Below are 26302 nucleotides of genomic sequence, written 5' to 3' on the forward strand. Positions count from 1 at the left end.
CCGGTTTTGGAATGGGGACGACTGCTGCAATTTTCCAGCAGTCGGGGAAATAGCTTCTCCTGAGCATTAAATTTATGAGTACCGTGATCCATACGATAAACATAGGGGGGAAGTTTTTGATCATGCGATTCGAAATAGAATCTATGCCAGGTGCCTTGTCAGGTTTCAGTTTGTCAATGAAAACCATGACTTCAGAAGGGTCCGTCGGCCTGAGTTCAGATGTGATGGGTTGTGTTAAAAAATCTTTAACCCGTGCTTGTATGCGCCCCTGTGTAACCGGGCGGTTACAATAGGAGTCGTGGTTTGTTGTGAATTGGGTTGCAAGGCTGTCAGCTATGACATTTGCCTTTTCTGAGCCAGTGTAGGCCATCTGCGCGCCATCGGCCGTTTGAAGGGGCGGAATGTGTGTTTTATGTTTGCGTAATCGGGCGGCTGCGCGCCAAATCGATTTGTCTTCAGTCGTTAGGGACTCAATGAATGTTTTCCACTCCGCTTGTTTTAATAAGCGGGTTTCGGTCCTTATCTCGTTCTGTATCTTGCGAAATTGGGCACGGATATTGGGATCTCGTGACCTTTGCCAAATTCTTCGCAAGTAATTTCGCTGCTTAATTTTGAATTTAGTCTCAGGTGGGAGCCTAGCACCTGGATGTTTACGTGGTTTTGAAGCCGCAGCTCTCGCTTCTTTCAGTAAAGACTCCAAGCTTTTGATATGCCTGTCAAAGTCCGATTGCTGGAAATTTTGATGGGAGGGAGTGAAGTTTTTTCCAAAATAAATCTAAAGTCGTCCCAATTTGTTGAGACTTGCTCCTCTAATTTTGAGTATCGATTTTGAATATCTAGGGATATCAAAACGGGGTAGTGATCAGAGTCCAATTCCTGAATCACTTTTATCTCATGCCGAACGAATATGTTATAAAAGGCAGCCAGATCAAGAACTGCAGGGGACCCTCTATGAGGGTAAAAAGTCGGGAGGGTAGGAGCTATGATCTGTACATGGTTACTCTGGCACCATGAATTTAGACTAATACCATACCTGTTCCTGTTAGAACAAAACCATGCGGTATGGCGTGAATTTAGATCTCCAGCAATTATTAGGTGATTTGAAATATTCAAAATTTTATCAAAATCACTGACAGGAAAAGCTGGCCTTCCACGTGCTGTAGACAGGAGGTAAATAAGCTGAGACTATTGTCAGCGGGGAGGAATTTTGAAGGAAAATTTTGATGACTGTCGCTTCCAGAAAATTTAAATCAGGGGGCGGTATCATGTGGTGCTTTAACGAACGCTTCACATAGATACAAGTGCCGCCACAGGGATTTCTGCCCTGTGACACCCTGTCAGTACAATAAATGTCATAATTCCCAATTTTGGGAGTATTCCCTGGGGTAAGGTGAGCCTCTTGGACTAAAAACACGTCAATATCGTGCTCTACTACAAAATCACGAACTTCGTGAATTTTTGGAGTTAAACCATTGGCGTTCCATGTGCAAATGGTCAGTTCTCTGATGGTATTTGAACTGTTATTTATACAATTGAATTTTATGCCGTTATTAAAGGTTCGTCACTGAAAAACAGAAGACATGGGTCTAAAAAAGCCGAATTAGGTTGAAAGCTCAAGATAGCTTTCATAAATGTAAAATGCCCTCATTAAAGCATCTGCTTGCCTGAGTTTAGGCATTGCTTTTTTGAAGGCAAGGAGCAGAATATGCTTGTCTACCGCTGGGTCGCGGGAGATTTCAATTAAACATTTTAGTGTAGGTGAGAAGACATCGTCTGAATCATTGCTACACTCTGCTGTGGCTGACACTGCTGGGGCTGCAGGGGCTTCTGCAGCCGGCAGTCTTGGATTCGTGGATTTGAATCCGTGCTCAGTGGTGTTCTTCACCATCTGTGCATAAGATGGTGAACTGACGTTGCTCGGGGGAGCAGGCATGGGACGTCTTGTCTCAGCATTTGCTGGGGGCTTAGAAGAACCCTGCGGGGGGCTGTTTGAGCAGCTGCCCTAGTCCTAGGCGCGAAATTTTTACCGCAAGCCCGTTTGTTGCCTGGGTATCGGGGACAAGATTTGTTCGAAGCTGGGTGATCTCCACCGCAGTTGCAGCAAGTGGCTGGTACATCTAATCCTTTGGTACACTCACGTGCCCAATGGGGTCCAGAGCATCTGGCACAACGGATTGGAAGGGTGCAGAGTTCCGAAGAATGGAAAAAGCCCTGGCACCGAAAGCACTGAGTAGGGCCCTTGCGGCCGCGGTAACGCTCAATGCTGATCTCTGTGCCCCACATGTCAGTGACGGCAAACAGATGATCGAGGAAGGGGTGAGGGATAATCCATCGGCCCGGAAATGTCCCATCCAAGTAATTGCGGACCCGCACGTGGTTATGGGCTGGTGCACCATCATGCTGGAACCACATGCGATCACGAACGACAGCCGGAATATCCTGCAGCAGGTCCAGTAGTACCTCTTGCAGAAAAATATGATAACATAAGTCCTTGCAATCACAATATTCAGAACATATAAAGTCTCTAACCAGTAATGACAGCAGTCTTTGGCGAAACGTAAATTAATTAAGCCTATTCCAAACCTGTCCAGGGCCATTCGAATGCTCAAAGTTACAGACTTGATCAGTTACAGACTAGCAATCTTCTATCTTCGTTATGAAAGGTATATTAATTTATATTGCTTAAACACTTGAATGTTTTCCTCCGGAATCAAAATATCAATACTGATGAAATGTGTGGATTCCGAATTAAAAAACACTGGCTTCTACGGACTGTAGAGTATATTCATGGAAGCTTCCGCATATATATAAATGATGTAAGGAACATAATTTATTTAATAATATATAACGAAAGAGAAGCCTGCTTATATTGTTTGGTGAATGGAAAACTGGGCAAAAGTATTTTTTAAGTCAAATTATGCGGTTTTAGTTTGAGTGAAGAATGTAAAATTGAATTTTTCGACATAAGCTTTGATTCGAAGAAAATAATATTACAACCAAATATAATCCAAGAAATTGCTGACCACCAGTTTTTTCGTAACCTCTTGTAATATGAAAAATAGAAAATTATTTTTTCTAGCATCAAATTCTGCCGGCTACACACACTCCCAGTGCAAATGATATTCGCCCTGGAGTCTCATACTCTGCTGCCCTTACGGGTATGCAACAGGCTGCACCACAAATTCTTCCAAATTTACCGGTCCCCCTAGGAGCTAATTCGACTCTAAATTGTACCGAAATCCTTTCGGCTATAATCCAAATTTCAAATCAGCCTGGCATTGACCAGAGCAAATTACTTCTGGCATTCAAAAACGCCTTACCGCAGCTCAAAGTGGCTCCATCTGGTGCTGACGCGACATACTACATCTTTGAGAGTTATATTACTCTCCAATTCTCTGATATCCCCAGTCAGTAAAATTCAATACTTTGAAGGGATTGAAAAACCTAAAACTATGCACCTGGAATGCAAATGGCATCCTATCCAAATTCCATGAGTTTAGCGACTATGTAGAAGAGAAAGATTTTGATATTAGTTTTGTCCAAGAGACCAAACTCCAGCCAGGGAGAGCTCCCAAGCTTGTAAATTATGCACTATATAAAAATGACAAACAAGCTTCAAATACACGTGATGTTTATCATGGTGGCACTTGTATTTACATAAAAAATTCAATCCCACATCGCAGAATCGACACACCAAATATGAGCAAACTTGAAGCAACGATTGTCGAAATTTTTATTCAAAATTCGCCATCCCTAGTTATGATCTCTGCCTATCTTCCACCAGGTGGTAATTTTCCTGTGGTAGATTTTAATAATTTGCTCAATTTTTCAAATAATCTTATCATAGCTGGTGATTTAAATTGTCACCATCAGCATTGGCGTTGTTATAAATCAAACCCTGCTGGTCGTGGCCTTCTAAAATGGGCTCAGTGCGCCCAAATTAAAATTATTGCGCCGGATTCCCCCACCAGATATGGTTCACGGGGTGCCCCTTCATTCATTGATTTAGCACTCTTTCGAAACATCCCTTTTGGATATCACGTGACTGTTGAAAACTGTTTATCTTCAGATCACAACCCCGTGATCATAGACCTTAATTGTACTATTTTTAATCAAAATTCTCCGGCACTCGTCTCTACAAACTGGGACAATTTTTGTTTTAAACTTAAAAGTAAAAATTTGCCCTTCCTCGAAATTAAATCCAGCCATGATATTGACTCGGCAGTTGATCACTTAACGACCATTCTAACAGATACTTATAAGGAAGTATCAAAACCCACCCTTAGACCCAATTTTCGTAAATTACCACAAGAAATTAAACTCAAAATTAAAGAAAAGAATAAAGTACGGAGACTTTGGCAAAGAAATAGGAATCCTGGACTAAAAATTCAACTCCGTACTCTCCAAAATGAGATCAAGGCATCATGTGACCAGTTCTTCCAATCACAATACACGAATTACATTCAGTCCCTAACGACCAATGATAACAGTCTTTGGCGCGCATCAGCCCGCCTACGCAAACACAAATCTAACATTCCGTCCCTAGCTACGGACGCAGTGGTGGCTCACACAGACGCTGAGAAATCCGAATTACTTGCGGATTCTCTTCAAACTCAATTTACACCACATAATGAAGGAATTTTTGCGAACAGCGCAAATTCTTTCCCACAAGATGTTGAACGCTTCCTCTCCTCGCCTTTCGCGAGAGAAATACAATATACATCCATGAGCGAGGTAAGTGATTACATTACCAAGCTCAAACCCAAAAAAGCCCCTGGTATGGACTCTATTTCTAATCGTATGATTAAAAATTTACCCACCCATTATCTATTTTTCTTAGTAATGCTTATAAATTTTATGATACAGCATTGCTATTTTCCTCAAAGCTGGAAACAAGCACTTATTGTGCCTATTCCAAAACCAGGCCAAAGCCTTTCAAATCCTCAAAATTATAGACCTATCAGCCTCCTATCTTCGTTATCAAAGATATACGAATTTGTGTTACTTAAACGCCTGAATGATTTTCTCCGAAATCACAACGTTCTGATTGATGAACAATTTGGATTTCGAGCAAAACACTGCACTACGCACCAGCTGCTGAGAACAGTGGAGTTCATTCACGAAGGGTTTCGTAACAAAATGCTTACTGGCGCTTTATTTCTTGACATAGCCAAAGCATTTGATAGGACTTGGCATATACGAATTATTATCAAGCTCATACGACTTGACGTTTGGGCCCATTTAATTCATATAATTAATTCGTACCTTACTAATAGATCTTTTTCTGTACGAGTTAATTCTTCCATTTCGACACCCCGTCCTATACTAAGCGGCGTCCCCCAAGGGTCACTTTTAGGCCCAATTTTGTTCAACATTTTCATAAATGACATACCAAAATCACCTAGTATTACTCTTGCACTTTATGCAGATGATACGGCTATCCTAGCCCAACACAAACGCCTTGAAAACTTGGTCCAAATCATTCAGAGTTATCTCTCTAGCCTTGAGCACTGGCTCATCACTTGGAAAATAAAAATTAATGTTGCTAAATGTGCTGCTATGATCTTCAAACGTAGCCCCCTCCCGTACCCTTCCATTAACATTAAATTCTTTGTTGACTATGTTCCCTGGTCAAACTCTTACAAGTACCTAGGAGTTGTACTTGATTCAAAATTACTTAGGCGCCTTCACATTGAAAATGTTCTCAACAAAGCGAAAGGTGCTAGAGCCCAACTTTACCCTTTTTTAGCTCGAAAGAGCCATCTCTCAATTAAAAACAAAATTCTTCTCTATACATCCATTATAAGACCTGTCTTTATGTATGCATGTACAATCTGGGGTACTGCTGCAAAAACTTATGTGAAAAAACTTCAATCTTTTCAAAGTAAAACCTTACGTATGGCCCTAAACGCAGCCTGGTACGTCCGTACAGATGTGATTCATTCGGACCTTAACATTAAACCTGTTGATTATCTTATCAAAAAACATAGTCAAAATTTATTACTTAAAATTGAACAGATTGATATCCGAGCACTTCAACAGATGCCAGCATACGATCCTGCTATTCGCAGCTCACAGAAGAGACCGAGAGCCGTGATTGGCCGAGAGTTCGGCATCTATCCACCATCTAAAAGGGCGAGACACGCCCTCTCAACTTCAAGTCCCTAGGGACAAGGTTGGATTTTTTGAGCGCTCTTCTTTTTGCCATATATTTTACTTATTTTGCTTATACGACTGGCCATCTAGAACCTCTAGATCTTCCTTATTTTTGGTGAGTATCGTTTATTGCATTATGGTGACTCTCGGCGGCATTACATAGTTTTGTAAGGTAATTTAGGCGCAGAATCACGAAACTAAAATTATGTTAACGCGTAGCGGTGCACAATGCATCAAAGATATGCAGCATACTCCAGGCTCCCCGTTTTGGAGAATAAACAGACTAAAAAACCTCGAAACTGAGCGAGAAAAGTTCGTGCAAAAAGGTCATGATGAGGGACTCACATCTGAAGATAGGAAAAATCTCTTAGAAATAGAAGATGAAATAGTATTACACAATTCCATATTAGAAACACCAATATCAGATGAAATATCACCAACTAATTCACCTAAAAAATTACCCATAATTGATCATCGAGAAAAAGATAATAACCCAAATAAGGTAAAAAAAAATCCCAATTCAAATGAAAACCAAAATCAATCCTATGAAAATACTCCTACTAGCAGTAAACTTACTAAAATAGAAAGTAATCGATGGCGCACCATGCCAAAACAACGTAATCAACAGAAAAATCCAGAAGATAAATCGCCAAATCTGGCTACCATAAATCCTTATGAAATACTGCAATCTGAAGTTACTTTAAATGATGATACAATAGGTAACCACTCAGACACTCAAAATAGCACAAATAATCAAAATAACTCTGATGCTGAGCATGCTAATTTCCAAAACTTTGAAAAACCAAAGAAATATGCCAATAAAATACCTCCATTCGTAATAACAGACACCAACGTAAGCTGGAAAACACTAAATAAAACGCTAACTGAAAAACTTAATATTAAAAAAGTGGATGGTAAACTAAAAGGAGGCAACCTAATAATTAAAGTTTTTGAATTAGAAGAATATAGAAAAATACAAGAATATTTCAAAGAAAAGAAAATAACCTATCACTCATTTATTCTACACTCGGACAAAACAGTAAGAGCAATAATTAAAGATCTACCAAATGATGTAACAGAACAAGAAATTGAAGAAGATTTAAAAGAACAAGGCATACCAATCATAAAAGTCAAACATTTAACTAAAACTACTAACGGCATTTCAAATTTGATTCCAGTTTTTTATATCGAAGCACCCCGAACTGAGGAGGGGAAAAAATTAATGCACGTAGATAAAATAATAGGATTATGGGTACGAGTTGTTAAATATCAATCCAAACCTGGGCCTACTCAATGTTATAATTGTCAACGGTACAATCATACACAGCGAGCCTGTCACAATACACCTCGTTGTGTAAGATGTGCAGAAAACCATAGATCACACCTCTGCCCTTTTAAGGGCACTCAAAATTACGATGCGAAGTGTGTCCTATGTTCAGGATCACATCCAGCATCCTCTATATCTTGCCCTCGTAGACCAGGCAATCAAAATAACGAAATAAGTAACGAAATACCAATGAAAATTCAACAATCTGCCATGAAAATAAGTCAAAGTACAGATAATACTGCAAAATATCAAAAAAGCCAAATAGGATCACATGACCCTATCGACCAATCGGAAAATAGTATATCATACTCTGCTGCACTTCAAGGAAAAATCAAAACTCAAGAAAATAATATTACTAATAATAAGAAAGACCAAAGAACAAATAGAAATCAAAATAATACCCAAGAAAGCAAAGGAAAAAATTTAGATCAATTTATAGCCTTCATGGCATCAATATATGATCTGTATGATGACTTCTGTCAAGCCAATACCGTCACAGAAAAAATGTCAGTAGCTTTCGAAGCGCTAAGAATCTATGAAAACATCAGCAATGACTAATAGCAATAACCACAGAAATTACTCAAAGGCAAATAAGCTTAATTATATCAAATCTGTCTTCTACAACTGTAATGGAGTTATCAGGCAGCACCTACAAATTACAAAATTTATCTTTGAAAATAATATCGACATCATGATGCTAAATGAAACCCATCTGAAACCCAATAAAAAATTCAAAATTGCCAACTACAGTATCTATAGAAATGATAGATTACATAACAGTGGAGGAGGCACTGCTATAATCATTAAAAATTCTATCAGACACATGGAATATCAACTTCCTATCTTTAATTCAATAGAAGCCTGTGCTTGCCTTGTGTATAGTAATAATATTACACCCTACTTATTTGTCTCGGTTTATAAACCTCCACAAAAAATTATCAATACAGCAGAAATAGCTTATATTTGCAATTTGGGTTACCCCACATTAATTGCTGGTGACTTAAATTGTAAACACCCAGCATGGAATTCAAGATATACAAATAGCAATGGCAATAGACTGTACAACTTTATGCAAAATTCTATTATCAATATCCATTCTACAACTGAACCTACTCATATCTCAACCTGCAATAGTCATATCTCAGATGTCATAGACATACTTATTACTAGCAATATGCCACAAATACCTGATCTTATCAACATCCCTGAACTGGATTCTGATCATAACTCAATCATGTTCATACTAAATAATATTATCCATTACATGCCTCCTCAACCAACTAAAGTAAACTGGACAGATTTTAAATATATACTAAATGATAACATTTCAGCTAATGCTAGTATGACTACTCCTGAATTAATAGACAAAGCTACAAATCAACTTAATAATAAAATTCTTGACTCTATCAATAAAGCTACAAGAAATTCAACCAAAAAAGACTACTCTCTACCACAGCATATAACTGAAGAAATCAGAATTAAAAACAGACTTAGGAAAATATGGCAAAGAACTCGTACTCACACAGATCACATTAACTATAAAAGAGCATATTATAAAGTTAAAAAATTATGTGATGATTATAAAAATGACAGCTGGAATGATTATGTTGAAAAATTATCCCATACTGATCACTCTATTTGGAAACTAGCTAAGAAACTTAGAAGCAATAATGAAAAAATTGGACCAATAGAATGTAATAACAATATTATCCATCACCCTCAAGACATTGTTAACGAATTTGCAAATGTTTATGAAGATCAATTCAACATCAATAATATGAATCATCAAGAAGACAATAGCATAAAAGAATCTGTACAAAACTTTCTTAACTCCAATAGGAGTACAGCAAATTCCCCAACCACACCTTCTGAAGTTATATATATCATAAAACAGCTCAATCCCAAAAAAGCAAGTGGATATGATAAAATATCCAACACTGCAATCCAGAATCTTCCTAAGAAAGCTATTATTTATTTAGTTAATCTGTTTAATGCTTGTCTCAGAAAAAATTATATCCCTTCTGCCTGGAAACTGGCCACAATAATAATTATTAAAAAACCTGGAAAAGATAAGAAACTAACTGCAAGTTACAGACCAATCTCTCTACTCCCAGCTATTTCAAAAATATTTGAAAAAATTATTCAAAAACGTCTTCAGCAATATGCGCATGACAACAACATCATCTCTCCATTTCAATTTGGATTCAGAAAAATTTATTCTACTATTCATCAAGTTTCCCGCATCGTTGAAAAGATCGGTGAAGCTTTTAACAAAAAGGAAACGGTCGCCGCTCTTTTCCTCGATGTGGAAAAAGCGTTTGATAAAGTCTTAGATACAGGTCTCATCTACAAACTAATTAAATACAACTTCCCTGCTGCCTTAATTCAAATAATCCATAACTACCTGCAAAATAGATTTTTTCAAGTTCGCATCAACAATAATTACTCTACCAAAAGAAGAATTAATGCGGGTGTCCCTCAAGGAGGAAATTTGGCACCGTATTTATATATTATTTATACAAATGATTTTCCTACTTATCCAGGTACCGAAATTGCTCAATATGCTGATGACACAACAATTTTTTCTATTTCAATCAACCCTTCTCATGCGCAACATAAACTACAACAAGCAGTTGACAATATTCAAGATTGGCTAATAAAATGGAAAATTAAAATTAATCCTCATAAAAGCAACAATATAATTTTCAAAAGAACAACTAGAAGACCAGTCTGCGAACAGCTTTATATAAATACTCAACCTGTAAATAGAGAATACACCGTTAAGTATCTTGGCATCCATCTTGATTACAAACTCAACTTTAAAGAACATCTTCTTGCTACCAGAATCAAAACAATGCAGGCATTCATGAGTGTATACTCTATTATTAATAGTCATTCAAAACTTAGCATCAACACGAAAATAATTATTATTTACAACTCATAAGACCAGTCATGATGTATGGATCACCTGTCTGGGCTGCAGCAGCAAAATCTAACAGAAGTCAACTCCAAGTCATTCAAAATAAAATTATTAGAACCATGCTGGGTGCTCCCTGGTTTGTCAGAAATGAAGTCTTACATAGAGATCTTAATATAAATACCATAGATGAAGAAATTCTCAAAACTGTCTATAAATTTTACAATAGAATGCAACAACATCCCTCCAATATTATACAAAACATTGGCAATTATGATTATATTATTGAACAAAAGTACAAAAGACCCAGAACAATTCACCATAATGTTCGGTGGTGAAATCTTATACTCATATTTTATTTTATGTTACTATTTAATCAAGATTTTACTTTACTTTTGATCTCTGTATCTTACTGAAGTAAGAGATTTAAATAAGATTCTTTGTATCTTATTGGCAAATTTTACACATATTTATCCAAGTTTCTCATCATTTTTATCATAATTATTTTATCGCATTTTATACACTAACTCTGAATGTTAGTATTTATTGCCAATGTAAATATTTGTATATATAATCAAAATACTGCAAAATATGGAATTTCAAGCTTTTCTCGCTCTCATAATCACTTTCTGGCTTTTAATCATCCAGTGGCTATTCAATAACAAGAATATTTGACTTAATTAAATCAGTCATAATTCATGATGCAAAAAATTCTCCCATTCATAAAGCCTTAATTGGATTATAATTGATGAGTCATGTTCTTTAATTAGTACGAAACTCATAGTTTAATGCTATGACCTGACCTGACCTGACCTGACCTCTCAACTTCAGTTCCAGCCCCCGCGCCATGAAGGAAGAACGTCTCTTCAGCGAGCTGCGTTATAATTGTTTATTTCATCTTTTCCAACAGCAATCAAGATCTTCAAGCAAAGTTATCAATCTGTTTACTTAAGAATCACATCTCCCGCAGATTTTAAATCTGCCTAAGAATATTTTCCTCGCGATCCCATTAATTATTTGCACTCTCCAACACAAGCCACATGCCAATGAGCCTATTAATCGTAAACTCTTTCCTATCCGCTTTTTGCTTTAGTGTTTGTACTGTGTATAAAAAATTATAAAAACCAAAAAAAGTATAAAATATAAAATACAAAAAAATTATAAAAACCTAAAAACTTATAAAAAATTATGATACTTAAGTTTTTATATTCTCATCTCTATCCCTAAACTTTCTCGAGCCTGTGGCTCCCTCTATTGAGCATCAAGTAAATCACTTATGCCAAATTTTTCCAATTTCTGCTCACTTTTAGTAATTCTGATGTGGAGGTAAATGGTTTTGAACCATAGGCACTCCGAAATTTGCAAATCATTGGCATTGGCATTCTAGCATCAGCATTGGAGACCTTTACTTTCTTTTTTTTTTTTTTTAATGAAATCGCTTTGTTTTTTGAAGCAGAGTGTGTATGGAATATAGATTTGCTCAATAATTGCTTTATAACTAGATGGCCTAATGTGCTTTTAGCTTTCAAATGTATTTTCGCTATATTTCGGATCTTTGATTTGGAACATGAGTGACGACAATTCAACTAATTTAAAATTGACGGATATTTTAACAAAAACAAATAACCTAGACATTTTCCCAAAGACGTATGCTTAAAGCAGCACGGTTTTTCAAGTGACAAACAATAAGGAATTTGAGATTTTGGAAGCTTTAACGAAAAATGAAGTTAAGCCAGATACCGAAGTATGTTTTATTCTGGAATTTATATAACGCTAAACGAAACGATTTATCATTCAACAGTCAAATAAGAGTAGAGATTACTATTTATTTTCTGAAAATATAAATTGAGATTTCTGACAGGATTTGCTGTATTTAACTTGTGGGCTATGTTAGGGGTTGAATTAGGAAATAGTGGTTATTATTGAAATGATGATTAATAATGCTAAGAATCATCAACAGGATTCAAACGCTCTAGAACAGCATTGCAAATAAAGCTAGAATCGTCCATAAATAATTACACAAACTTTACTTCTCAACATCACTTTCAACATCAGTATTTTTGAAACCTTTATCCAATGAAGGTAATGTACCATGTGGCAAAAATTAATAACTTCCCTTTCTGAAACATTTTATTCACTGAAGAATGAAAAAGCTGTGTTACTATTTGTGCATTTTTTTCAAGTTAAAACTTACGTATTCTTTGCAATATTGCTCTCGTAAATATTAGCAACAGTCGGCACGTATTAATCCTACATGGTTAGGTTCTTTCTAAGCACTATATTTTAGAGAAAGGAGGCCTACGGGAAGGCCTTTCTGAGACTATCTGATTCGTCTTCATGTTGTACATGAAAAAACAATATAACACAAAAATTAAGATCACACAGAGATCCCTTTAGTCTGGACTCAATCTCTTGTCACACTACCAGTATTTGGAGGTCTCTACCACTCGGCGACTGGTGGAAACCGCCGTCTTTAAAACCGTTTTTATTTTTTGTTAAAGATGTTTTAAAATTATTTCTGCACTGATTCTATGTGCCATTAATACAGTAAATTATTCCCAAGCGCGGCGTTTCTTCAATACTGCACTTTCCTTAGAGAATATAGCGTTCAGCACGGTTGCCTCTTTATGGAAAAATTATGTTACAATTCCTTCGCGTCATTTCCAGTCGATGAAAATCCCGAGAGCTAAAACTAGAATGCACCCAATCTTGACGAATCAACGTTGAACAGCGTATGAATGTTGAGCTGCATATTTCTCGAGCTTCGCATATTAAATGGAAGAATTTTGATAACACGAATATGAGATATCGCTTTACGAAGTTTCATGTTACGGAAGGGTACTGCAAAGAACTGGAAGGTTATCTGCTTATATAGGGGGATCCTTTATTTGGGGGATTTTCTGTGAGTTAATTTATGTTATTTACATATGGCAAAGTACATAGCTATGTTTAGGGGTAAGAGTTGTAAAATGCATATTTAGACAAATATTTACCTAACGCTGTAAGGTATTTTCTCCCTCATTGGTCCATGCCTTCCTGGTGTAACGGTAGCACACTCGGCGCGTATTCGAGAGGCCCAGTTTCGAGTCCCGTCGAGATCATTGCTAATTTTTCACGTCTTCTTCTTCATAAAAACCTAATTACTCTACAATGCGACTCATCCGCATTTGACTCACTTTGCATAAAAATGAGGTCAGTGCTTCGAAATCTAATTGTTGGGATTTATTTCATCGAAAATTAAGGAGTGACACAAATAATACTTTATTACTCAAAATATTCCACTATAAATGGCTAAAATTTTAAAGAATGAAATATGACTAGGATATTTTCAGTTAAGTTTCCTATGATGAATCTTAATTTACCAGTTGGAGTTATTAATGATGCAATATATGTTACCTATAAAGCATATAATTCAATTATTTCATAGAATAACTAGTTATTTCATGAATTAACTAGACAAGTCAGTTACTGTGTATAATAGATTAATAAGTCACCCAACCGGGATAGTGGTTAGTTAAGTTGACTGCCGTATGGTTCTGTAAGCTAAATCAGCAATAAAAATAAGATCACATTTCAAGGCAAAAAGAATAAAGTGTTCTTTATATTTTCCTAGGATTTCGACAGCAGTCAATGAGCAACAGGATATTAATAATCTTCGGAAGTTTTCGGGATTTTGCAATTTTTTAATGGATGATAAAACAAAATTTAAATATTTCAGGTTCGGTAAGGTTATTTTTCGCCCGCAGAAACTAATCTTACGGATCTACATTTTTATCAAATTAAGTGAATATAAACAAATGAAATCATAAGCATTTTGTTATCATCGGCTGTTACTGGAGTTACTAAATTAATTCCATTCATTTTAGCATTTCCCGTAGAAATATGGCTTGTTTCGTATAATTTGTAGCAGTAATTTTCAAATCGTTCCCTTACAAACATAGCTAGGCTTCAAATGGAAGCGCAGTTCAACCAATGTTTAACGCTAAGTAATGTAATAATCCCACAATCGAACACAAAGAGTATACAGAAGTAAGTTATTTCTACCGAAGGACATTCCTAATTTATAGATCTTTACACCCTCTTGCACTTATATGTGCAAATAAGTAACTGGAAATTTATTTAAGAATTGTTTTTTAAATTGTTTTCTGCCAAATGTTGAACGCGATTCAACGCAAAAAAAATTTGAGCTTCAAGGCGATATTACCACTTGATAATTGATGTAAGAACTCTAAATGAAGAAATTTCTGAGAGTGAAAGCGATATCATTCCAACGAAAGAACTTTCTCGGGTGATTATAATGAGCAGTGATTACGAAGATATTTATTGAATGAAAGTTGGTTTAATTAAAATAATGTTTCTTATTTTTTTTTTTTTTCGTTGTACATATATTTATATTTTTTACAAAAACGTTTGATTATATTTTCAAAATTTCTCCACTTTTAAAAAAATCTGAAATTTGTCATCTGCAAAAATTCTTGATGCGATGGTAAAGCTTGAAGGTAATTTTGGACTAAATCAAAACATAAAAACGCATAAGAAACAATTATCAGAATTTAAAAAACACAGTCTTCTCAAACTTGTTAATTTAAGAAATCTGGTTTTAAATTTAATATGTGTAAAATGTTAAACCGTTCACGAAAGAGACTTACATTCTAAAATTCTTAAATTAAGTACAACAGATAAACTAGCTGGTAAATATTCAGAATGTCAAAGAATCCAAAATTTTCGAAAACTCGGAATTTTTTTAATTTTGTATACACCCAACCCTTAGTTTACACGGTCATTTTTATACGATTTTCAAATAACGAGGTTCACCAATAAGACCACTTTTTTATACACTTTTTTATTCTAGACGAATTTCCTCCAAAATGTTTCTTTAATTCTAATTTTGTCAGTGTGATCAACAACTAGTCGGTTAATACCCACACATGTGTTAGCAACTTTGTCTACTAAATCAAAAAATTTATGATATTAAGAATGAAACCTTCGCCACACCGAAGTGGGGCATCCATCCAGTCTTATACGCATACGCGAAATAGCTGTCGAGCAGGTGACGAAGGTCGAAGGTAGCGTTTATCGAGTTCAAACTTCGGTTCAGGCGCGATGTCGACGCTCTCTTATTAGGTACCCGCGATTTTCGCTATCCCCGTAGAACAAAAAATAAAAGATTATCTAACATGTGTGAGTTTATAATAAATTAAGTAGTCGGTGAAGTTCAAAAACAGAGAAAAATATGGAATAAGGGAAGAAGTAGGAAATCAGGGCAATAATGAAGAGTACAACGTCATAATTCGTTAAGCGACTTTGTGAATACGAAGGAAACTTTGCTCTACGCAACGAGTGTTGCAGGCCGAAGTTGACGTTAGAAATGCGTTTCTCCTCTCACATCACACGTGACTATTTACCGTCCTCGGAGATTTCTATGAGCCGCTGAGGCATGGAGGTAGAAAGTAAGATGGAGTAGCCCTAAACAAGTTCCTCCCATACCCTGCTCTGAAGCACCGGCGATCCCTACGTGGTGACCAAAACATTGGGTCATTTACCATTGAGTTCAATGGGATTTGACGCATTCGGATGTAAATATTTTGTAATTACGTCGTAAATATACATATAAATGTATATATTTTCTTTTTCTACAACACTTCAGAGTCCTAAGTATATGAAAACAACATATTTTAAACAACATTTCATTCTGAACGGAATTAAATGCTATACTTTTCACAGGACAGTTTTCTCAGAATGGTTTACTTTGAATGAAATATTTTCACAAGTTTTCGTTAATTACATTAGGAAAAAAAAAAAAAAAAAAAATAAGGTAATTCGATTTTATTCGGTTAAGGTACAAATATTAAGATCAAAGTTTATTGTATTATTAATATTAAAATTATGCATTATTTCTTTTCTATTTTTAGAGCTTCTTCCTAAAATACTTTCTTAAATATGACATGATTTTTTGGTTTCTGAGGCATCTTTTAAATCGAAAAATATAAGTCAATTTATAATTAATGCTCTATTCGGTTCATTTTAAATTAGAGAATTATTAGGAATTAGCGAAATAGTTTAAATAGTACTTGACTTTCTCTGAACATTTCTGAAAGGGAATAAAATAATTTTTTTTTTTTTTTTTTTTTAGTATTATTTAAAACTTGTAACTGAGTTATTATAAAATGTAAGGGGAATAATTCTTTTAATTATACTTATCAGATTTTTTTACCCTTCATTTCAACAATACATATTCCAAAACTCTTTATTACGTTCTTAAGTGCGCGTCTCATAGCATTTGCTCTACAATACCTTTTAACAGATTGCTTTCCAATACGAACAATTCTTGCTTAAATAGTTTTATAACGTATTTGTCAACAGGATTTCAATTTATGTTTACAACCTGCGTACGTTAAGAAGCCAGCATAAAACTCGAATTTCCCAGAAAAAAAGACTTGCGTGGGAAATATTTAACAATCTGGAATTAATAAGAGGACCATTCATGATCGGACCTCCTTTGGCAGGATATACAAATGCTTTCACCTCCGTCGATTACCCTATTTTCAAATTCTTAATAAGCTGTCTTGATGGTGTAGCACGTTCACATGGTCACATCATCTTGACTGCACATGGTACTTCCGCCAAATTCGCAAAAGTATCCCTCTTCTGTTCCGCACATTTGTGTAAAACTGTACATAATTTTACACAAATGTGTGATTCCAAATCAAGGGAAAGCTAACTTGTTGGCATATCTGTGTGTATATTTATTAATTTTGACGAGGATTGCAGCATTTGATGGTAATTTTATTTTTAATTAACCCAAATAAGTAAAATGTGTAAGCCCAAAGTGATTATTTTTCAGATATATAAAATTAAAACGATGGGTTTAAAATGAACAGCAGTAAAGCCTCTCCTCTAAAAATTTTTAAAAGGTACATGTTACAATAATATATGGATGTGAAAAAAATTTGTTTTATTTAAAACATTTTGGCGTTTGGAAAATAAAATAAAAGTAGCGAATACTCCATCAAGGGTATCATGTACAGTAAGGTATTTTTCATTCTTTAAGCATGACATTTTTCTTAAAATCTATATTTTTGTAGTGCAACAGCTTAGAATTTTATAAAACAAATTCATAATCAAAATCGCAGTTGTTAGTTATCGAAAAATAACCAAGATGTGATCTTTGCGTAAATGTCACTAAACTATACAAATTGCTATTATCCATCACACTCCCCCATAGCACAAAACATCCTCAGGATGTCCTATTTAAGTCGCAATATCCCGGGATATACGTAGGATGTCCTAAGGATGTTGATTCTCAGATGTCCTGAGGAGATCGTAATTTAACATCCTAAGGATGTCTTATTTAAGTCGCTATGTCCCGGGATATGACAGGATGTCCTGAAGATGTTGATTCTCAGATGTCCTGAGGAGTTCACCAATTTCACATCCTGAGGACATTCTGCATTGTCCGGAGGACTTTCGTTGTCAAACATTTTGAGGATATTTGTTCTCAAATTGACCAGTTTTAATTTTTTGACATTGCACATCTGAAACTTGCACATTATTTTATTTTTCATATGTATTTTACTAAGTTGTTTCTAAATGCTGTACATTAAAAATATTGATATGATTGATGATTTATTCTTGTTATTTTGTTATTAATTTTAACTGCTATTTTTTTTTTGACTTTTTTAAAAATTTATTTAGTCATAGAAAAGATTTTTTTCAATAGATTAGCATTTTCTAGAATATTTGCAAAATTCTAAATAACATATATTTTTTTATATAAAAAATGTATAAATTACATGTATAATTACTTACAGATTACAAACCCTACTAAAAATATAGGTAAAATTAGATATAGATATATTTAATTACGGAAACGAATTTTTTTTTAAATTTGGGTATAGAGACATTAGTATTTTTTTAGAAGCAGGAAACATGAAAAATTAGCAACTGCCTTCGCCGGGAATCGAAGGACGGACCTCTGGAATACCGGCCCAGTGTGCAGAACCACTACTAAGGAGAGAGATGTCTTCGTGGAGGACTTTCTAAGGGAAACTGGCTCGTATACACGTTACACGTGGGGAAAACCACGAAAATACGCATGCAGCCAGCCCTTTCGCGGGATTCGAACCTGGGATCGCACTACCAGGGTTCAGCGACTTTACCGCTCGGCCGCTGGTGGGCCGAAGACACGCTAGGAAAGCGGGAGAAATACCTCATATTACTTCTCTTTTTAAAGGCCGACTTTTTTTTAAGGGGATCCAATCACTAAATCCTGGGTGTGGATATACCTCATCCAACACCTTTTTAGTTCGGGCGCCACTGTAGAGACATTAGGATTTTTTTGGGAAGCCGTAGAGATGAAAAATTAGCAACCGCCTTCGCCGTGAATCGAACCACGGACCTCTGAAACACCGGCCCAGCGTGCAGAACTATTACACCACGAAGGCACGCTAGGCAAGCGGGAGAAATACCTCATAAGGAAAATATTTTTCCTCTAATTACAGGACAGAAAATGTTTTTCAATCGCGCGATCTGTTATTGATATTGAATTACAGTCGTGCGATAATTTCGCAGTAAAGATACATCTCTGATGACTATCCAAGATTCTAGAAACTTTGGTCTTATATAGAGATGGTCGTCTTATAGAAATAATGCTTAATATCAATATTTATTTATAATCTCAGAACTATTGGTCACTTTCAGAAGCGGTCGTTTGAGAGGCGATATTCTATATATTTATTTACTGATACTCTCAGATTCCAAAATTTGTTTATATTCTCAGAAATATTGGACGGAAGGTGGTCGTCCCATACATACAAAATTTTACATTTCATTAAAAATGAATTCGGCATTACTTAACTATTTCCCTATTAATTAATTAATTAGATAAAGAAAAAATTAGGAAATAGTACTGTTTATTACGGAATAATGTAGGAAGTTCTACAGAACTATATTCTATCGCGTCATTGCACATTGTATCCGGCAAACTACTAGTTCCTCGTATTCTTCCGCAAATCCATAAACATCTGTCTGATTTGAAACGAAATCCAAAATGGCTGCGCCATGATGTTAACTTGTATGGATATTTTTTGTTGCATGAAAGGTAAGTTCAGTTGCAATACTTGTATGTTTACTTTTTTTGCTTTTCGAATTTATGTCATTTTGACAGTTAAATGTTTCACAGCTTTATGAATTGTTACCATTCTGTTGTGAATTACGTGTATCTCAATGGCTGGCTGTCTTTTCAAATATCTAATTTGCCTTGCTATCCAAATGTTTATGACTGAATTTTTTTTAGTCTAGTTTATGCATTCAGTTTCAAAATAATATGTGTGATCAGATTGCTTATTATTTTATTGCAGCAATACATTTATGTTAAATAGTTTGAACAATTGTATAAAAATAAGAGTTTGCATTGTTTTGTCCAAAATATGTATGGTTGAAACATTATCTTAATCTAGCTTGTAATTCAAGTTTTTTTTGGGGTATTGTTCTGTTATTGGGACCAGAATCGGAAATGTATGAACCTGTGTTTGTTCGTAAGTATGTGCATAGATGTGTATATATAGACACACAAACATACAAATATACAAGCATACATAAATACAATTCTGAACCCGGTCCTGATAACAGAACAGTACCTTTTTTTAATCTTTTTTGAATATTTTATAAAAGGATTGAGCATTTTTCAAACTGCATATCATTTTAAGATTCGACTTGCAGGAAGACAAAATATGGTCATTCAATCAAATGCTTATGATTGCTTTTAACATTTTCTCATAAATATTGTTTGCATTTTTATTGTATTTTAGATACTTTAGTTATGTAAAGTGAACATGAGAATATTAGTAAAGCTGAAGAATATGAATAGCTACCATAATACATGTATTTTTTCATTGAGCCCATTGTTTTAGAAACCAATGCACCATTATTATATGCTGGCTTATTTTATAGTTATATGCAGTTTAATTTTATGTTCATGTTACTGTAGTATTGTCATTATAATAAAAGTATTGATAATTTTTGTTGAATCTTGCAAGTTGCCTAACATTCAGAATTATTACTACCGAATTTTACCGATAGGTTTTTTTGAGTTGACATAATCTGTCTGATAAATAAAATAAACTGGTGTTTAAATTATATGCATTTCTCTTAATGTTTCATTGAAAGTGAGATGGAAATATAAATGCTATCCAGAAAAGTGAATTCTTTTTGCCTGAAATAACAAACTGTACTAAATGATTAATGTTTATATCATTTTAGAAATGTCAATATTAAAGTTTCTCCCCCTTCTCTTCTTTGATTTTGAAATAATTTATAATAAAATAATATATGCATAAGTGTAATTAATGTAAAGTGTCATTCAATAATATAATTTATTTTTACTGATATTTTTATATTTCTTATCTGGGTTTTCTTTTGGTGTTAGAAGGAGGAAAAGACTGTAATGTTTTAATTAAGGAAATAATTAAAACATTACAGTCTTTTAAATAACACAGTTACAGTAATGTTTATTGAAGCAATCAGTACTGTGTGATTGCCAGTGATTGAATAATGTTAAAATGCATTGTTCATAAGGAAATTTGCTTAGATTTGTGTTATAGATTTTATTTTGACACAAGCTGAAATTTGAATTATTGGAAGCACTTTGAAAACCCGAATTATTTCCTGAATCATTAATCAGGCCAATATATAACATACAAATTTTCATACAAAATTATTTCTTTGAGCATATTATAAAGAGCTCATTTAATTTTATTATTTGTACAAATTTTAGACAAAAGTAGCATGTAACAGTTAAAGATTTATTGAAGCCTACTTGTTACTTGTGGTAACAAAGAAGTGTGAAAGATATTGCCACATTAGCGAACATGACGATCATTGATGCTTAGTTTAGTAATTTAATAATATATCGAGAAATGCTGGGAACTTTCAGAAGTAGACATTTCGGAAATGATGGGCTTGATAAGAAATTTACATGGTTTTATTATTTATTCTTTAGTTAAGAATGGATTTTAGATGTTCATGTGAAAGAATTCTGTTTAAGTATATGTGAAAGAATTGTTAAAGTTTGGCATTTAAAAAAATGAATTAATAATATGCAATTATCTTTTTATTATACATATATTACTATATATTTCTAATGCGCTATGTAAATGTCAGTGCTAAACAATTGAGATATTATTGTCAGGGCAATCTTTTCTTATACATGAAAAATTCTGATACTTTCTTATCATCTGCCCTCACAGCTTCAACTTATGCTAAAACAGCAAGAGTATGCACACGATAATAGCAAACTATGAATATGCGTACCACACACGTGTATTTACATGCTTTATATTTAATCTTTATTTCTGAATAGTATTCCATTGGATGAAAAATATGTGAATATTGACCCAATGTATATATTTTTGTGTGTGTGTGCATCCTAAAATTTCTTGTTTCTTATAAAGTGCTTATTTGAATTACTACTTGTGAACAGAGCAGTAGATATGAACCATAAACTAACCATTTTGCCAATTTTCACAGCTTTGCAGATAGTCAGAAAGCACCAAAATTTGTAATAATGTTAAGTTTAAATGATGTTCTATACTTTTGTGTTAATTTTTCTATTCTATTAATTCTATTACTGTGTTATCAAACTTTCTGCAGGAATTTCAACTGGTTAAGATGTTATTTCCATGTGGAGAAGAATTTAGTTTTCAAGCTAGAAAAAATTGCAGCTGAAGGATTTTGTAGAAGGTCAGTCAAACTGGTTTTAGTTAATTATAATTTAATTTTGGGTGAAGAATTCTCAATTTTATTTATCATAAGTGTCTAAAGATCTTCTAAATTAAATTCTGCTTGTTTTTGAAATTTTTCATGACATTCATTCTTTGATTATTATTATTATTTTTTTAATTTACTAACTTACATCCAGGCACATAATTGCATTTAATGCCATACCTTAAATATTGTAAAATGTTAAAATAATACATTTCATTTAAAAATGTGGTTGTGACAGTAAATTTTCTGTTACATTTAATCATATCTATAAACATTGGTATACATCATTTTTCAATAATCTGTATATTATTTTGTGCATTTCTTTTACATCCAAGATCTGGCATATGACTTGCTTTTCAAACTGATAACATGGTGTAATAATGTAATCTAATGGTTAAAGTTTACTATGGAACGGGCCAAATTTAATAAATTATTCTTTGATAGAAATTTATTCATTTGTTCAGTGTGTCTCATCTCTTTAAATTGCTAAAGTAAATTTTATGTACTTGCATTTAGGAATTTTGACTGTATCAGAGTAATTTTGTTTCAGTTATTATAACATGCAAGGGAAAACATTCATTCATAGTTCTGTATTTAAAATTAGTTAATTAAAGTCCTTAATAAAGAGGGACGTTTTGTTGTTTTTAATGTCGATAGAGTTTAATTCAAAAATATGCCACATTAAGGGTTACTTTTTAACCTAATTTAAAATTTTCATTACTTTAACATGTCCAATAATTGTTATTTTAACTCCGATATTGTGATAATATCAGAATTCCTTACTTTTTGATAGGTAATCCAAATGTAAAACAAGAAAAGAAAAAATTAAAATCTAGAAGTATATTTATTTCATACCTCTAACAAATAAAAACAACACAAGCACTTTTTACTGTCTATCTGCATAGTGTGGCATGTCCTGTAAGACTGAGATTTGTATGATCAAATCCATGTTTCAGTTAAAGGAAAATGCATGCACAGTCTTCTGATTTTCCCTTCGATTAAGGATTCTGTATATACTAGCATAAGAAATATATTAGTTAATGCAGTGTTATACATCAATATTTATAGACAATTATTGTGGCTATGTTTATTATAATTTTGTTCACTGTAATGGCTGGAGTGCCTAAACCATCATGCTGTGTAAACAAAACTCAAATCTTCATCTCTGCATACTGCTCCACTAGTGTTTAAACCACTGAAATGGTGATTATGGTAGAACATCTTTGGTAAAAATTTACTCTACTGTAACCCTTGGTGAATCGTTTCTTTTTTTTATATCAAGATCGTCACCTGAGAGGATCGGCACCAATTTCAAGGTGGCCGCTACACAAAACCAAAATAAGAAGTCAAAGACATACACAAACTCTGTGTCCATGTACACATCGACCTATTAAAACAGAGAACTGCACAAACTGGGCATTGTGCACTGCCTTAACTTTGTCCATGTACACATTGATCTATTTTCACTTTAAGAAAATCAGAAAGTTAAAAATATCATAGTTACCAGAAAAAATTCGCCACTGTCTTAACACACAGACAACCAAAAATACACAAACAGAGAGGAATAAATTACCAAAAATACATATTTCCTAACATAAAAACATTAAACAACAAATCTTCTAACAAAAATTAACACACAGAGACAAAAAAATAAATGAAACATCATTTTTTTTTAACATACCTTTTTTTTCACATGCATATGTTTAGGCTTCCCACCACCATCTTCCAGGTAAGCAATTCAATTAAATTTTTCGTCTCTTAGTCACTTCAGACATACTCAAACGATGGTACCCACACCAAAATAATAAATAGTATGTTCAAAATACAAGACCATACCACTTCCGTGCAACCAAACACAGCAATTGAAAAGAATGGTAAGAACCAAAAACCTGAGACCGTACAAAAGGTTTACTATTAAAAAAAGTAGCCCAAAACTAAATTTATCACAGCACATTGGCAATATTTGCAGAAATAACTCCTTTTTATTGACTTTTTTTTTCCCCAAAGGCTACTTTCGCCAACATTATCAACATTAGGGTTACCGAAAAACTTATTTGACGCAATGGGCTTCCACATTTTACAAACAACCAATACCACTTTGCGATTTTTTTTCAGACAGAAACCAAGGTGTACCATACAGTAAAGATTAGCCACATCTTCATTTACTACTGTTACAAGTACTTCTTTGGTAAATTTCGGCGGTTAAATTCAAAAGTTTAAAATTGCATTAACATTATCAGATTCAGAATCATAGCTAGGGTTTTCAGCACTCAGGGACAACTGAAGATTTCGCACCCCCTACTGCTAGCCAAAGATGGAAAACATTTAATTCTAAAATGTTCTAACATCAGTTTGGCGCCCCTTGGATTCTGCACCCGGGGACAGATGTCCCCCTTCCCCCCCTCTAGCTACACCCCTGATCAGATTTTATTTTCTGCACGTAGCTAACAATTACTTATGTGTTGTCAGATAAATGTTACCAGATGCAGTTAATTATTTTTTACTTGCCAATCTCATGAGACAAGTTTTTTTTGCTCCTGCAAGACTTTACTTTGTGTTGCAAAATAAATTCATTCTCACTCTTTTTGGACTTGCCTACACATTAAATTTAAAATAGTTTTATGAATAGGTAAGATGTGATTATCATAATTTTGTTTCTCTCTTTATCTTGGCAACTTTATATGTTGATTCAGTATCCAGGTTACCTACCAGTGGCTGATTGATAAAACTGCTCATATGTTCAGCTGGTGGTTTGAGTTTATTTTCTGACATAAAAAATTTTAAAAGGCATCCCCCATGTTTATTTTACTATAATCGAAAAATCAAATAATTGCTCTGTTTATAGGTACTAAATGTTAAAATATTTTAAATGCTTCCTTTAATTTGCATTCTAATAGTCATTGGTTTAAATTTAATTATGAATTATATTCACATATAGTAATTGTGAGTGTTTTCTTATTTTAGGTGCTGTGAAAGGCAATGACAGAGATCCAATTTATCAAGAGTTCTTATATACATAAGAATACATGGATATAAGATTGTTTTTCATAAATTCAAATAAAATGTGATAAATTGGATTAATAAAAACTATTTTGAATTTTGAAAAGTGTTTTTCCTCTGTTAATCATAATATAGTGCCATAAATTTCTGAATGTGTTTATTTTTCATCCAAATAAATAGCTTTACAAAAATTTGTCATATTAATAGATATTGCATAATTTAGCATTATTATAAATATTTATTATAGCAGATTTAGCTGAACTACTTTTTTAGTCTCTTTGCAGATGAAGTCACAAAGGTAAGTGGTTAGATATTTTTCTGTATTTCCCATTAAGTAATTTTATATGGTAAATTACCATTACTTATATACTAAAGGTGAAAGAATAAGCTTTCCTTGAAGATACAAAAATTTGCAGATATTTCAAAAAATTGGTATACGTAAAAAAGTTCTTAAATTGCCACATATGCGAAACTGAAAATGTTATATATGAAATAGTTCAGAAATATAAATATTTTCACTATTTTTTAACTATAATTCACTGCATTTGTTATATATAATCACAGTTTAAAATAGCAGTGTTTTTCTCACTGTGATTTCTCATGTATTTTGATTCATAAATACACGTACATAAATCCACGTATTTTGATTTCTCTTTTGAGACCGAATAAAAAATGAACTAAACATTCTCGTTGACATTGAGAGTTGAATAAAAGCTCACCTCAAAATAAAATGAATTAATAAATTTATGGAAAATTTTACATTGCATATATTGAGCAGAAAGAGTAAACAGAATATACTTAATGGAATTAATAATTGGTAAAGTTTAATAGCAGAATAAAATGTCTTAATTGCATGGTAAACAGTAAATCTTTTGAAGTTTTTCTATGTTGCGTAAAATGCAGATTTAAATTTTTGATATTGATTGTCATATAAATGGCAATTACTGTTTTATTTTGCTCTGAAATGAATGTAATAAAATTCTGGATGAGACAACCTTTAACATGCGCTAGAATTTACAAAGTTTAATTTGGTGCTGATTTCAAGGGGTAAATTTCATTTTACTGAATTTTGTGTAAAATAATACTAATGAACCATTGCAAATTATTTTCAGAACTTTTTTCTTTTTTTTTTTTTTAAT

General features: G+C 33.7%; 1 long non-coding RNA gene across 1 annotated transcript; it reads left to right on the forward strand.

Annotated features, from left to right (window-relative positions):
• The first annotated feature begins 19426 nt into the window (after positions 1-19426).
• On the forward strand, positions 19427-25260 carry LOC146994881 (uncharacterized). Its single transcript, XR_015043295.1, has 3 exons — positions 19427-19500; positions 22050-22139; positions 25128-25260. It is a non-coding gene; the product is annotated as an uncharacterized LOC146994881 (long non-coding RNA).
• Positions 25261-26302: the final 1042 nt, after the last annotated feature.

Source organism: Stegodyphus dumicola, chromosome 10 (genome assembly GCF_044657685.1).
Source record: "Stegodyphus dumicola isolate Sdum_Otavi_A_Nest chromosome 10, ASM4465768v1".
Taxonomy (NCBI): domain Eukaryota; kingdom Metazoa; phylum Arthropoda; class Arachnida; order Araneae; family Eresidae; genus Stegodyphus; species Stegodyphus dumicola.